Below are 13,826 nucleotides of genomic sequence, written 5' to 3'. Positions count from 1 at the left end.
CGGTGGTGGAGAAGGGTAGTGAGAGGAGGGATTTGTCCTGTGAGTGGAGGTTTTGGGCGGGAACGTAAGGAGAGATGAGGGTAGAGAGGTAACGAGGGGCTGCAGACTGAGTGCATTTGTAGGTAAGAAGGAGAAGCTTGAATTGAATGCGGTATCTGATCGGAAGCCAGTGAAGTGACCTGAGGAGAGGGGTGATATGAGTATATCGGTTCAGGCGGAATACAAGACGTGCAGCAGAGTTCTGAACGGATTGAAGGGGGGATAGATGGCTAAGTGGGAGGCCGGTGAGGAGTAAGTTGCAGTAGTCAAGGCGAGAGGTAATGAGAGCATGGATGAGAGTTCGGGTGGTGTGCTCAGATTCAGAGTAATGTATCCATAATTACTACCTTATTATAATAACAATTAACTTTAACAGGGGGAAAAAAACCATTGTGACAGCAATGAAAAACAAGTAATCAACCTTACTTTGTATAGTAAAGAGAATATACTTGCACCGCGTACTGCATACTTTGGAACTGAATCCCGGAAAGCAATACTAGATAATAATGCTTAAGGTTGAATTGTCATGAAGTGTCTATTTTACTCGGGGACATTTCCTCCAAGTAATTAGCTAGGGCGTCTGGCTCCGTGAACTCTTTGGTTTTATTATTAAACTAGTAAAAAAAAAAAAAAGCCTGTTTCTCATTGAAATGAAACGGGCGCTATCAAGGTAATCACCTTCTGCCATTAATGTTTTTAAGGGAAGTTCCAGCGTCCCCCCTCCCTCCCAGTTCCAGGGTCCTCCCTCCCTTTCTCCCTCCCTCCCAGTTCCAGGGTCGTCGCCCCTCCCTCCCTTCCAGTTCCAGGTCCCCTCCCTCTGAATTTTAAAAGTCATCCTGACTTACCTCACGCAGTAAAAAGCGTGCAGGCTCGGCACTTACTTCAGTTTTCCCTTCTCTGTCTCTCAGCTCTGGTCCCGCCCTCATTTCCTGTTTCTTTGATTTCAGTTACATCGCCTTTCGTCTCACACATTAGTTCTTTGAGGCAACGGATTTCTTCCAATATGGCTAAGGCGGTAGCCGTAGCTAGAAGATTGCTAGGCTGTATAGAGAGAGGTGTGACCAGCAGAAGAAAAGAGGTTTTAATACCCCTGTATAAGACGTTGGTGAGGCCCCACCTGGAGTATTGTGTTCAGTTTTGGAGGCCGTATCTTGTGAAGGATGTGAAAAAAATGGAAGGGGTGCAAAGAAAAGCTACGAGAATGGTATGGGATTTGCGTTACAAGACGTATGAGGAGAGACTTGCGGACCTGAACATGTATACCCTGGAGGAAAGGAGAAACAGGGGTGATATGATACAGACGTTCAAATATTTGAAAGGTATTAATCCGCAAACGAACCTTTTCCGGAGAGGGGAAGGCGGTAGAACGAGAGGACATGAAATGAGATTGAAGGGGGGCAGACTCAAGAAAAATGTCAGGAAGTATTTTTTCACGGAGAGAGTGGTGGATGCTTGGAATACCCTCCTGCGGGAGGTGGTGGAGAGGAAAACGGTAACGGAATTCAAACATGTGTGGGATAAATATAAAGGAATCCTCCTCAGAAGGAAGGGATTCCCAGAAGCTTAGCCGGCGGTGGGAGGTGGGGATAGTGCTGGGCAGACTTATACGGTCTGTGCCCTGAAAAAGACAGGTAGAAATCAAGGTAAGGTATACACAAAAAATGACACGTGAGTTTATCTTGTTGGGCAGACTGGGTGGACCGTGCAGGTCTTTTTCTGCTGTCATCTACTATGTTACTATATTACTATGAGTTGTCGTTGGAGCCAAGGCCTGTGTTCTTTTGGGGGGGACGCAAGCTCGATCCTGTTTCGTTTTCATGATTTATTTGAGGCCATTTATATCAATTAAACCTTCAGTGATAGTTTGTAAAAATAAAGAAAAAAGAAAAAATTAATTTTGTCATTTTTATTTTCCTGAGTTATATTGACAACGGTGGGAGCTCCCCCAACACGCAGCCTTCTCACATAGTGCTCAACAGCGCCCCCGCTGTTGAAGCATTTTTAAGGGGTCCCCATTGTTTTCCATATTATCCTTTTCACTTATCTGACAACAGGCCGCTCCTGGTTATATGGGGTAATTGAGACTCTTCTGTATTTTGACTTTCTATCTACCTTCTACCTGTGAATGCGTGTGCCACATTTGTGTTGCGAGCCACCGTATCACAAGCGAATTGTGGTGCTCAGTGCGTGACATCGATGTGCCCAACTGGAGGCACCAAGTAACTTTCTTTTCCCTTTGACAAGGAACGGGAAAAACAGCCTTAGTAAATCAGATCCTAAAGGCGCTATAGACGATTTCTTCCTCTCAACCCCCCTGAGCTGCTCTATAATTTCAATGGAGACAATGATGGGGGGGGGGGGGGAAGGAAGGGTAAAGGGTCTCAGATACTGGGTCATAAGTTTTGGCCTGACTTCTAAAACCAACAGGAACTTGCCAAGGCCTGGAATGTGCCCATCTCAGGTGTAGTCTTCATTTGTTAATTGCTCCCACAATCCGTAGGTCTCTTGATCCAGCTGTGCTCTGTACACCCCTAGGGGGCGACACTGAAAAGGGTTTAACTGGACAGGAGAGATTCCTGCTAGAGAATGACACGGGGCCAAAGTTTGTCCCCGTCCCCGTGGGTTCTGTCTCCGTCCCATCCCCATGGGCTCTGTCCTCATCAGCAGAAACCTCGAACAATTATGATTTTATATTTAAATCTTTTTATTAAAGTATAAAAAGGACAGACTTATACGGTCTGTGCCCTGAAGAGCACAGGAACAAATCAAAGTAGGGTATACACAAAAAGTAGCACATATGAGTTGTCTTGTTGGGCAGACTGGATGGACCGTGAAGGTCTTTTCTGCCGTCATCTACTATGTTACTATCAGGCATATTTTCAAAGCACTTAGCCTTCCAAAGTTCCATAGAAACCAAGTGCTTTGAAAATATGTTACTATAGTTACTATGTAACAATATGCTGTGCAACTATTGTGTATAAATTACAAATGGAAAACAATAATAACAGTGTGCAGCTATAACCCTCCTCACCACCACCCTCTACCCTTCCAACCCCAACAATGGCTGATTTCTACTACCCCAAGGAATCCTATTCCACCCTGTTAAAATATCCACGTGTACAAACTCCAACCCGTTCTGTTTGCCCTAGAGGGGAGAAATATGCCCTATGAAGCACTGTTATGATTTTTTAATCTGTGGGTGAATAAGAAGTCATCAACAATCTCAGGATTCAGTGTAGCTCTCGGATTCAGTGTAGCTCTCCCGTCTTCCACAGTCCCTCCTGCAATAGAAGATGTGCTGGTAGCAGGAATGTACAGGATCCCACATGCATATATTCTTGTCTGCATCACTCAAACATAAATAACAGGCTTCAAAGTAGAAAATGACACAGGGACAAAGTTTGTCCCCGACCTCATGGGCTCTGTCCCCATCCCCGTGGTTACTGCGGGTCCCCGTGTCATTCTCTAATTCCTGCCCTTAATTTTTAACATGGGTTTACAGTTAACACAAACCATAGTGGGTATTGCTCTGGAAGTGTTATTTTGATCTAATCTAATAAAAGACTTGCCGAGTCGCTAGATCCCTTAGGGGTCCTTTTACTAAGGTGCGCTGAAAAATTGCCTGCAGTAGTGTAGACGCGTGCTTCGGGCGTGCGCAGAATTATTTTTCAGCGCACCTACAAAAAATGCCTTTTTTAAATTTTTGCTGAAAATGGACGTGTGGCAAAATGAAAATTGCTGCGCATCCATTTTTTGGTCTGAGACCTTACTGCAAGCCATTGCCCTAGCGATAATAGTCTCACGTGGTAACTGGGCGGTAATGGTCTACGCACTTGATGCGAGTAGCTGCCACGCAACAGAAAATAACATATTTTTCAGGTCGCACGTAGCAGACGCGCGCCAAAATTGAAATTACCAAGAGGGCTACGCGGTAACTGGGCAGTAACTCCAATTTGGCGCACGCTGGGCATGGGTAGATCTGGGGCATAGCCAGACCTCGCCGGGAGGGAGGTCCAGAGCCCTAGGTGGGGGGCACTGTTTAGCCGCCCCTGCCGCTCCCCCCCCCCTCCGAGCTGCCGCCACCACATTGGATCCCCCTGCCGGCTTGCTGACGATCCCCTTGAACCCCCCCTCCCACCACCAACCCTCCCCCACCGCATCAGATACCTTGTTTGTTGGCGGGGGTCCCCAAACCCCGCCAGCCGAAGAGAGTCTTCTTCAGCGCCGAAGTAGCGCCTTCATTCAACTAAGTTCCTGGTGTGATCAGCTGTTTCTGATGCCTTACGTCCTGCACGGGGCTACATGCACGGTGCAGGACGTAAGGCGTCAGAAACAGCTGTTCACACCAGGAACTTAGTTGAATGAAGGCGCTACTCCAGCGCTGAAGACGACTCTCTTCGGCTGGCGGGGTTCGGGGACCCCCGCCAACAAACAAGGTATCTGATGCGGTGGGGGAGGGTTGGTGGCCAGGGCCTAATCTACGGGGGCCCAGGCCCCATCATGCCCCACGTAGCTACGCCACTGGTGTAGGTGCCAACGTGCTTAGTAAAAGTGCCCCTAAAACAGATACCAAGCAACTTACATGAAGAACTTAAAACAATATTTAAAGAGCTACAAATATCAATATAACTCAACAAAACAGCCAAAAATCTACAAATAAAAAAGTTTTCACTTTTTTACGAAAAGCTAAGTAATTAAAAATAGCCCTAATGGAATCAGGTACAGCATTCCAAATAGCTACAGCCTGGAAAGTAAAAAGAGAACTAAGGATACGTTTATAAGGAACGCTCTTGATGGTTGGATATTTAAGTAAGAAACATTCCTGAAGACGACATGGACGACAAACAGGAATGTTAGAAAATAAACCAAGAACTGAAACAGGAACATTACCTTTCAAAATACGAAATACAATGCAAGCTACTTTAAAGGTTATACGTGCTTTTAACGGAAGCCAATGTCAACTCTGTAAATGCTTAGAGACGCTCTCAAATTTGGTCAACTGAAAAACTAAGGGGTCCTTTTAATAAGCTGCAGTAAAAAGTGGGCTGTAATGTGGGCGCGTGTTTTTGGTATGCGCTGGGCCATTTTTGTTTATTTATCGCGGCTGGGAAAAAAAGGCTTTTTTTCAATGGGGGCAGTAAACGGCCATGCTCTGGAATTAAAAGTCCCGTGGAAAAGTAGAGGAGGAATGGGGAAGGCAGGCTCTTTCCAACCAGAGAGACAGACGTACGATTAAAAATAGTTTATTGGTACCCAAAAGTAGGACGATAACCCCCCCCTCCCCCAAGGAAAATAAAAACACCCTTCCAGATTTTGCTTTAATAAGTAATTGGGCGTTTACATGAGGGGGGAAACCCTTTTGAATATTGCCCATTTTCGTCTGCACGGACAAGGGATGGTACTGGAGGTGAGACCAGGGTAGTTCCTGGCATGATCTTTAACCCCCCCCCCCCCCCCCACCACCACCACCACTGTGCATTCGGCATCTGGGATAAAGTTAATCCCATGACACTAGCAGCAATGCAATTTTCAAAAGAAAAGTCCCCTCGCAGGCCCGCAGGTATTTGCAGTTAAAATTACCTTCTAAAAGACCAGGTGAATGAAGCATTTTTTACCAGGCACACAGAATGGGAAACAAACCCTTCAGTGCTCCAGGCCCTTAGTGTGGCTGTAGCATGCGGTGTACCTGCTAATCAAAACACATCACGAAGGAGGAAGTCTACCCTCTGGAAAAATACGAACTAGGCAGGGAAAATTTATGGCAATAAACAGTGTAAATTCAGCGGAGGGCACTCATTTGCATGGGCAGGATATTACACTGGAACAGTGGCGAATGGTTTTCCTTTAGCAATAAAACAACACTGGCTGAAAGGACTTACCAAGGGCATTTAAAATGTACCAATAATCCTTAGATTTAAAAAAAAAAAACACCATTATATTTCACAATTTGCTATTGCAGTTTGTCCTTGTAGGTGACCCCTGTCCCATCATATCCTTCCTTCAATGTGAAGGAGAACGAGCTCAGGACCAGACATGTTTCTGGTTTATTCCTCTTTAACTTGCATCCAAAGCTGGAAAATTGAACTTTTACTTTTGGAAATAAAATAATGGAGAACGTAAGGTGGAGGACTAGACTAATGGGTTAGGACAGTGGATCGAAAACCAGTGGAAGTAGGTGCGATTCCCACTGCAGCTCCCTGTGACTCTGGGTAGTTCACTTAACCTTCCGTTACCCCAGGTACAAAAACTTAAGATTGCCAGCCCAGCAGGGAACGAAGAAAGTGCCCGAATGCAATATGTAAATTGCTTTGATTGTACCATAGAAAGGTGGTATAAAAATAATAAATACAAGCTGAAATATCAGACCACCCCACTAAATGAAGGGACTCAACTTGGGTGCCAGGTCACCTAAAATACAGTGTCTGATCCCTGCTACCAGGCAAAGAAGATAGGCGAAGACGCGGAGGAACAGCAGAAGCTGTGACCAGGAGAAGAGCCGTATCCTGGAACGGAGTGGGGGGGGGGGGGAGGTGCTGAAATGAGCAGCAGGGGGAGACACTTGGGCAAAAACAGAGTAGCCACTGGGCAGCAGAATGGAAAAGGAAGTGTAACCAAAAGAATCTCTCTATATAAAAAGCAACACCAACGTTCTATGAAGCCTCCAGCCGGAAGTGTGAAGGGGGCGAGATATCCGGTTTCCCTATGAGTGTCTGCCCCGCCCTCTCTGTAACACAGTCAGTGAAGGAAAACAGCAGAGCACGAAATCAAATCGCTGGCTCTGTAACAGTGAAGGACTCAGAGGGGGGAGGGGAGAGAGGCCAGAGGGCAGGGACACACACACTCCCACATGCACACAGACGAAAACATTGCTAGCCCCCCGTTTCATTTGCATCAGAAACGGGGCTTTTTAGAGCACGAAATCAAATCGCTCGCTCTGTAACAGTGAAGGACTCAGAGGGGGGAGAGGAGAGAGGCCAGAGGGCAGGGACACACACACTCCCACATGCACACAGAAGAAAACATTGCTAGCCCCCCGTTTCATTTGCATCAGAAACGGGGCTTTTTAGAGCACGAAATCAAATCGCTCGCTCTGTAACAGTGAAGGACTCAGAGGGGGGAGAGGAGAGAGGCCAGAGGGCAGGGACACACACACTCCCACATGCACACAGAAGAAAACATTGCTAGCCCCCCGTTTCATTTGCATCAGAAACGGGGCTTTTTTACTAGTAAAATAATAAAACCTCCACTACCCAAGCAGAAAGGGACTCAAGTACAAATCCACCCACGCATCCAGCTTTTCCTACTTAAGCGCATAAATACGGAATGCACTGCCAAAAGAAGTAGAAACTACGTTCGACCATTTAAACTTCCGGAAAGCACTAAAGACGGAACTGTTCAGAAGAGCATACCCCACCCACCCAACATAAAAAAACCTGGACACTTGCGACACAATGCAATCAAAGACCGCAATGAACACTACTTGTACCTCATTCCACCACATTATCACTTACATACATAGCAGATGACAGCAGAAAAAGACCTGCACGGTCCATCCAGTCTGCCCAACAAGATAAACTCATATGTGCTACTTTTTGTGTATACCCTACCTTGATTTGTACCTGTCCACTATTCATACCAATGTGTTTGTTCAGACCGGAATCGGCTAACGCCTCTAACGGTAATATGTAAGCCACAGTGAGCCTGCAAATGGGTGGGAAAATGTGGGATACAAAAGCAAATAATAATAATAATAATAATAATGTATTGAGTTATTCCCCCCCTTCAAGCTACAAAGAATTGTGGCTGGTATCTAAAGTTTCAAAACTTGTTTCACCTCTGCAGATGACATGTTGGAATTTATGTAACAACTAGTAAAAGAGGCCCGTTTCTGAGCAAATGAAACGGGCGCTAGCAAGGTTTTCGTCGGCAACACCCCCCCCCCCCGCCAACCCCTTCGTTGTTGTGGCATTGCTCCGCCCTCAACGTCTTGACGTTTGACGCGAGGGCGGGGCCTGTAGCGATTTCCCCCCCCCGCCTCCCTCCCTGCCAACCCCTTGGTTGTTCTGCCATTGCTCCGCCCTCGAGGGAGGGGCCCGGAGCGATTCCTCCCTCCCTCCCTGCCAACCCCTTGGTTGTTCTGCCATTGCTCCGCCCTCGAGGGCGGGGCCCGTAGCGATTTCCCACCCCCACCTCCCTGCCTCCCTCCCTGCCAACCCCTTCGTTGTTCTGCCATTGCTCCTCCCTCGAGGGCGGGGCCCGGAGCGATTTTGGTGGCTTCACCACCATGAACCTTCAAACCTTTTTGAAGGAAGTCAGGGCTTGGCTTCACTGACGTCAGTGTCCTCAGAACGTTGAGGGTGAGTTTTATATATATAGATTGCAAACATTTAAAAGGACACATCCGGCACAGTAAAAGTATCTCAACCGAGGAAAATGATTTTATGCCAGTGACCAGGGCACTTGGAAGGCAGCAGAGTAATTTCAGTTTCTTTGGGCTAAAACAGGTGGTGGCTGCTGTATTCGTGGACTAGATATAAAGGTCAGCCAATAAGTTCTAAGTGAAAACTTTTTAATGGGGCTGATCACAAATGAATTAAATGGATTTCAATAAAATTAAAAAAAGCAATCATAACTGCTGAGGCTTAACTCAAGGTGTTGAGGGACCTTGAAGTTGCAGAACACACCCAGGCCTGGCACAAATGGATTTGGGACCAGAAATTTATTTATTTATTTATTACATTTGTACCCCCACGCTTTCCCACTCATGGCAGGCTAAATGCGGCTTACATGGGGCAATGGAGGGTTAAGTGACTTGCCCAGAGTCACAAGGAGCTGCCTGTGCCTGAAGTGGGAATCGAACTCAGTTCCTCAGGACCAAAGTCCACCACCCTAACCACTAGGCCACTCCTCCACTGTTGCTACTATTTGAAGTCGGCCCTTGCAGATCACCAATGTGGCCGCGCAGGCTTCTACATGGAATGTTGCTAGTGGAATAGCAACATTCCATGTAGAATCTCCAATAGTATCTATTTTATTTTTGTTACATTTGTACCCTGCGCTTTCCCACTCATGGCAGGACGTCAGACTCACAGAAACAGAAGCCTGCGCAGCCTTCTACATGGAATGTTACTAGTGGAATAGCAACATTCCATGTAGAATCTCCAATAGTAGCAACATTCCATGTAGAATCTCCAATAGTATCTATTTTATTTTTGTTACATTTGTACCCTGCGCTTTCCCACTCATGGCAGGCTCAATGCGGCTTACATGGGGCAATGGAGGGTTAAGTGACTTGCCCAGAGTCACAAGGAGCTGCCTGTGCCTGAAGTGGGAATCGAACTCAGTTCCTCAGGACCAAAGTCCACCACCCTAACCACTAGGCCACTCCTCCACTGTTGCTACTATTTGAGATTCTACATGGAATGTTGCTATTCCACTAGCAACATTCCATGTAGAAGTCGGCCCTTGCAGATCACCAATGTGGCCGCGCAGGCTTCTACATGGAATGTTGCTAGTGGAATAGCAACATTCCATGTAGAATCTCCAATAGTAGCAACATTCCATATAGAATGTCCAATAGTAGCAACATTCCATGTAGAATCTCCAATAGTATCTATTTTATTTTTGTTACATTTGTACCCTGCGCTTTTCCACTCATGGCAGGACGTCAGACTCACAGAAACAGAAGCCTGCGCAGCCTTCTACATGGAATGTTACTAGTGGAATAGCAACATTCCATGTAGAATCTCCAATAGTAGCAACATTCCATGTAGAATCTCCAATAGTATCTATTTTATTTTTGTTACATTTGTACCCTGCGCTTTCCCACTCATGGCAGGCTCAATGCGGCTTACATGGGGCAATGGAGGGTTAAGTGACTTGCCCAGAGTCACAAGGAGCTGCCTGTGCCTGAAGTGGGAATCCGAACTCAGTTCCTCAGGACCAAAGTCCACCACCCTAACCACTAGGCCACTCCTCCATGGGTTGTCAACCCCAAAAATGAGGATTAAATGGCTCCTGCTTTATCCCCAGTGAAGCGGTACACAGGTGATGGTTACAAAATGGGAAAAGGCACTGACTTCCCCAGCCGGAGGCTTGTTATCAGAGAGCCAAGAGTTAGCGAATGCATCTTTAAGATCTTCACCCACACTCTTCACTTCACTTGCATCAACTCCCTCCCTCAGAACAAGGAAACATAAGAGCATAATAGTGATAATGGGTCAGACCAATGGTCCATCTAGCTCAGGATCCTGTTTCCAACAGGGGCCAGTCCAGGGCACAAGTATCTGTCAGAAACAAAGCCTTTAAGCATTTACTGTCACCAGCTTCACTGCATTCCTTTAGAAACATCAGGACCTGGCTTTGCTTCTTCCCCTCTCCCTTCCCAATTCCCTCTTCTGTTTTCAAACCCTATAAGTAACTGCCATACTGGGGCGGAACAAAGGTCCATCAAGCCCAGCATCCTGTTTCCAACAGTGGCCAAGCCAGGTCACAAGTACCTGGCAAGATCCCCCCCAAAATACAAAACATTTTATGCTGCTTATCCCAGAAATAAGTAGTGCATTTTCCCCAAGTCCATTTTAATAACGGGCCATGGACTTTTCCTTTAGGAAGCCGGCCAAACCCTTTTTTAAACCCTGCTAAGCTAACCGTCTTTACCACATTCTGTGGCAACGAATTCCAAAGTTTAAATTACATGTTGAGTGAAGAAATATTTTCTCAGATTCCTTTTAAATTTACTACTTTGTAGCTTCATCGCATGCCTCCTCCCCTCCCCCCTCCAAAAAAGTGTGCTCTTCTGTTTGCTCCTTCTAACTTCTCCAGAGCCCTTCCGTGACCTCAATCCAAACTCAGTACAGTCAGAGGCTCCAGTGGGCTTTTTTGCATTAATGCTGGATTTCTTGTGGTTTCGGGATGCTTCTTTTTAAAGAGAAAGCTTTTCATGCAATAAGACTGTACTGCGTATTCCCTTCTGCGCTGCTTTACAAACTATTGAATAAACTTTCTCTTTTTTTCTTCACAAGCCTAAAAATAGCCGAGTTTCTCAATGAGCATCTGACATTTTACCAAGCAGACGAGAAGTTAACTCACCTGAATTAAGCGCTTCAAAATGGGAGAATTAAAGAAAACAAGCCGGCACCGGTAGGGGTTCGCCCCAACAAAATCCATTTGCAGATCCCCCAAAGCTCCGGACGCACTTCCTTGCGAAGGAAAAAAAATCAACAACAACACATTTCCAGCAATATTCCACAACAGTGAATCCGATCGAGCCCTGAATCTTCTAGTAAAAGCCCAAACGATTAAAGCAGCCAGTTAATCCTTTACCTCTGCACGCAGGAAACTCCCCTCTTCCCTCCCAGCCCACCTGCCCCAAAGTGCAAACGTGCCTGCCTGCATCCCTCAACCATCGGAAGGTTGTCTGGGGTTGGCACAGCTAAGCGGCTTACAGGGGGGGAGGGGGCGGGGGAGGGGAGGGGCTTACCGGAGCCTCTGGCTACTCCACTCCCCCTCCCTGAATGATCAGCACAGCAGTTTCAGTTTGGGTCGGGAGGGAAGGGGGATTGCAGCAACTCAACTGCAGGTCCGTCCTGGTGGTTTCTCCTCTCGCCAGAGCGCAAGCGGCTCCCCCTGGGCTTTCTCGCTCTTATCCGCATTGAGATTCCAGCCCAGTTGTGCGGCTAAATTCCGCAGCACCTTTGAAAGGCAGGGCGGATCTAAGCGCGTAAGCCCGACTCTGGACTTTCTGTACCCTCGGGAAAGGATCCTCTGTTCTTTGGGTTGGGTTGGGTTGGGTTGGGTTGGGGGGGGGGGGGGAGGAGGGAAGAGAGAGTCTCTCCATTACAAATTGCAGATAGGGAACTTCTGCCTCTGTCCTTGGAAAGGCTCTGGCAGCTTAACCCTAGAACGCATATTGGGGGCCTTTTAGGCCCCCATGCTTACATTTTTGCTATTATCTGCAAAATTACTTTAGTTAGAATTTTGAAACTCAAGGTATTACTCAAGTATGTCATTGTTGATAATATCCAGTTGTTCATATAATTTTTTTTCATAGGCATTATGGTGTAACAATGCTTGTTTGGTGAAAACTACATCTGTACGAATTTGGGGGCCTTTTAGGCCCCCGCTGTTTTTATCATGTTCTCAGAAGTGTTTGTGTCTCAAATTACTTTATTTGTACTCAGTAATGCTGGTGGAGGGGCCAGGGTGTGGATAATAACATGTGAGGATGTCATGTGATTTTTGGAGGGAGTGATAAGGCCATGACATCACCTCAGGTCCTCTGAACACTGAAGACAGTATACACTGTGAGCTAATTGCTGAAGGACCTGTGATAAGATAAGCTGTTGAGAGGAAATCTGTTTCATTTTCTAACATCTAGTCAGCAATGGCACAGTCTTCCTCCAAGTGTCTGACTGACCAAGAAATTGAAGCGATTATGTTTCAAAGCGATGATGAAAGTGAACTATCTTTGTCTGATGAAGAATATCTGCCACCAGCTAATCAAACATCCTCATCCAGTGATTCTTCTGGTGATGAAGAAGTGAATCTAGTGGATCCTCAAGAAGTGATAAGTAGAACATCCAAAACGAATGTTTTTTGGGACAGTAATCCTACATTAGTCGGACGTACTCCAATACACAATATTGTGAGACAGGCTCAAGGAGCTGTGGGAAGTCCCAGTTACTTTACCCCTAAAGATGTATTCTGTACTTATTTTTCTGACAATATTGCAGAAGAGGTCCTATTATGTTCAAACCTAGAAGGAAGACGTATCGCTTCAGCAAAAAATAAGTCCTGGAAAAATATCTCAAAAGAGGAACTTTATGCATATATTGGACTTTTCCTGCTGGCAGGGAGTCAAAAATCGTATGATGTCCCAATACGAGAATTATTTCTGGACCCACTTTCTGATCCACACTATAAGGCGACAATGTCAGTGGGCAGATATGAGGAAATTAGAAGGATCATTCGCTTTGATGATAAGCGAACTCGTGCAGCGAGGTTTGAAACAGACAAATTAGCCCCTATCAGTTATATCTGGAACATATTTATCAAAAATTGCACAAAACTTTACAATCCTAGTACTAATGTTACTGTAGATGAGCAACTTGTACCGTTCAGAGGACGCTGCAAATTCATACAATACATGCCCAGCAAGCCAGCCAAGTACGGTATAAAAATCTTCTGGATGTGTGATTCTGCAAATTATTATGGCATAAATGGCGTAATCTACTGTGGCAAAGAGGTTGGTGCACCAGTACAGAAGGATCTGGGGTCTGAAATAGTCAAAACTCTTGCTGTTCCAATATTCAATTCAGGTAGAAACATCACCATGGACAATTATTTCACCAATGTTGAACTAGGCAATTTTTTGCTTGCAAAAGCTATTACACTTGTTGGTACTATAAAGCAAAACAGACGAGAAATTCCAGCAGCACTCAAACACAATCGTCAGCGAGCACTTTATGAGAGTGTCTTTGGATTCAATAACAAAGCGACTTTGGTATCTTACAAGGCAAAGAAGGAGAAATCTGTAATTTTACTCAGTACCATGCATCACGATTGCAGTGTTGACAGCAATAACCAAAAATTGAAACCAGAAATCATCCTGCATTACAATGCAACAAAAGGAGGTGTAGATAAAATGGATGAGATGGTGGGAGAATATTCGTGTAAGAGGCAAACAAAACGATGGCCTGTAGTACTATTTTCAAATATGCTTGATGTAGCAGGCCTAAATTCATTCATTATTTATACAGAAACTCATCCTGAATTTCATGCACAGA

The 13,826-nt window shown here is 45.7% G+C and overlaps 1 long non-coding RNA gene across 1 annotated transcript; it reads right to left on the bottom strand.

Moving 5' to 3' along the window:
- Positions 1 to 1,705: 1,705 nt before the first annotated feature.
- LOC115462823 lies at positions 1,706 to 10,535 on the bottom strand. Its single transcript, XR_003940962.1, has 3 exons — positions 10,461 to 10,535; positions 10,320 to 10,325; positions 1,706 to 1,717 (listed from the first exon to the last, which is right to left on the bottom strand). It is a non-coding gene; the product is annotated as an uncharacterized LOC115462823 (long non-coding RNA).
- Between the last annotated feature and the right edge of the window lie 3,291 nt (positions 10,536 to 13,826).

The sequence above is a fragment of the Microcaecilia unicolor genome, chromosome 2 (genome assembly GCF_901765095.1).
Source record: "Microcaecilia unicolor chromosome 2, aMicUni1.1, whole genome shotgun sequence".
Taxonomy (NCBI): Eukaryota; Metazoa; Chordata; class Amphibia; order Gymnophiona; family Siphonopidae; genus Microcaecilia; species Microcaecilia unicolor.
Note: the sequence above shows the minus strand (reverse complement) of the source record. Positions and strands in the feature narration are given on the sequence as shown.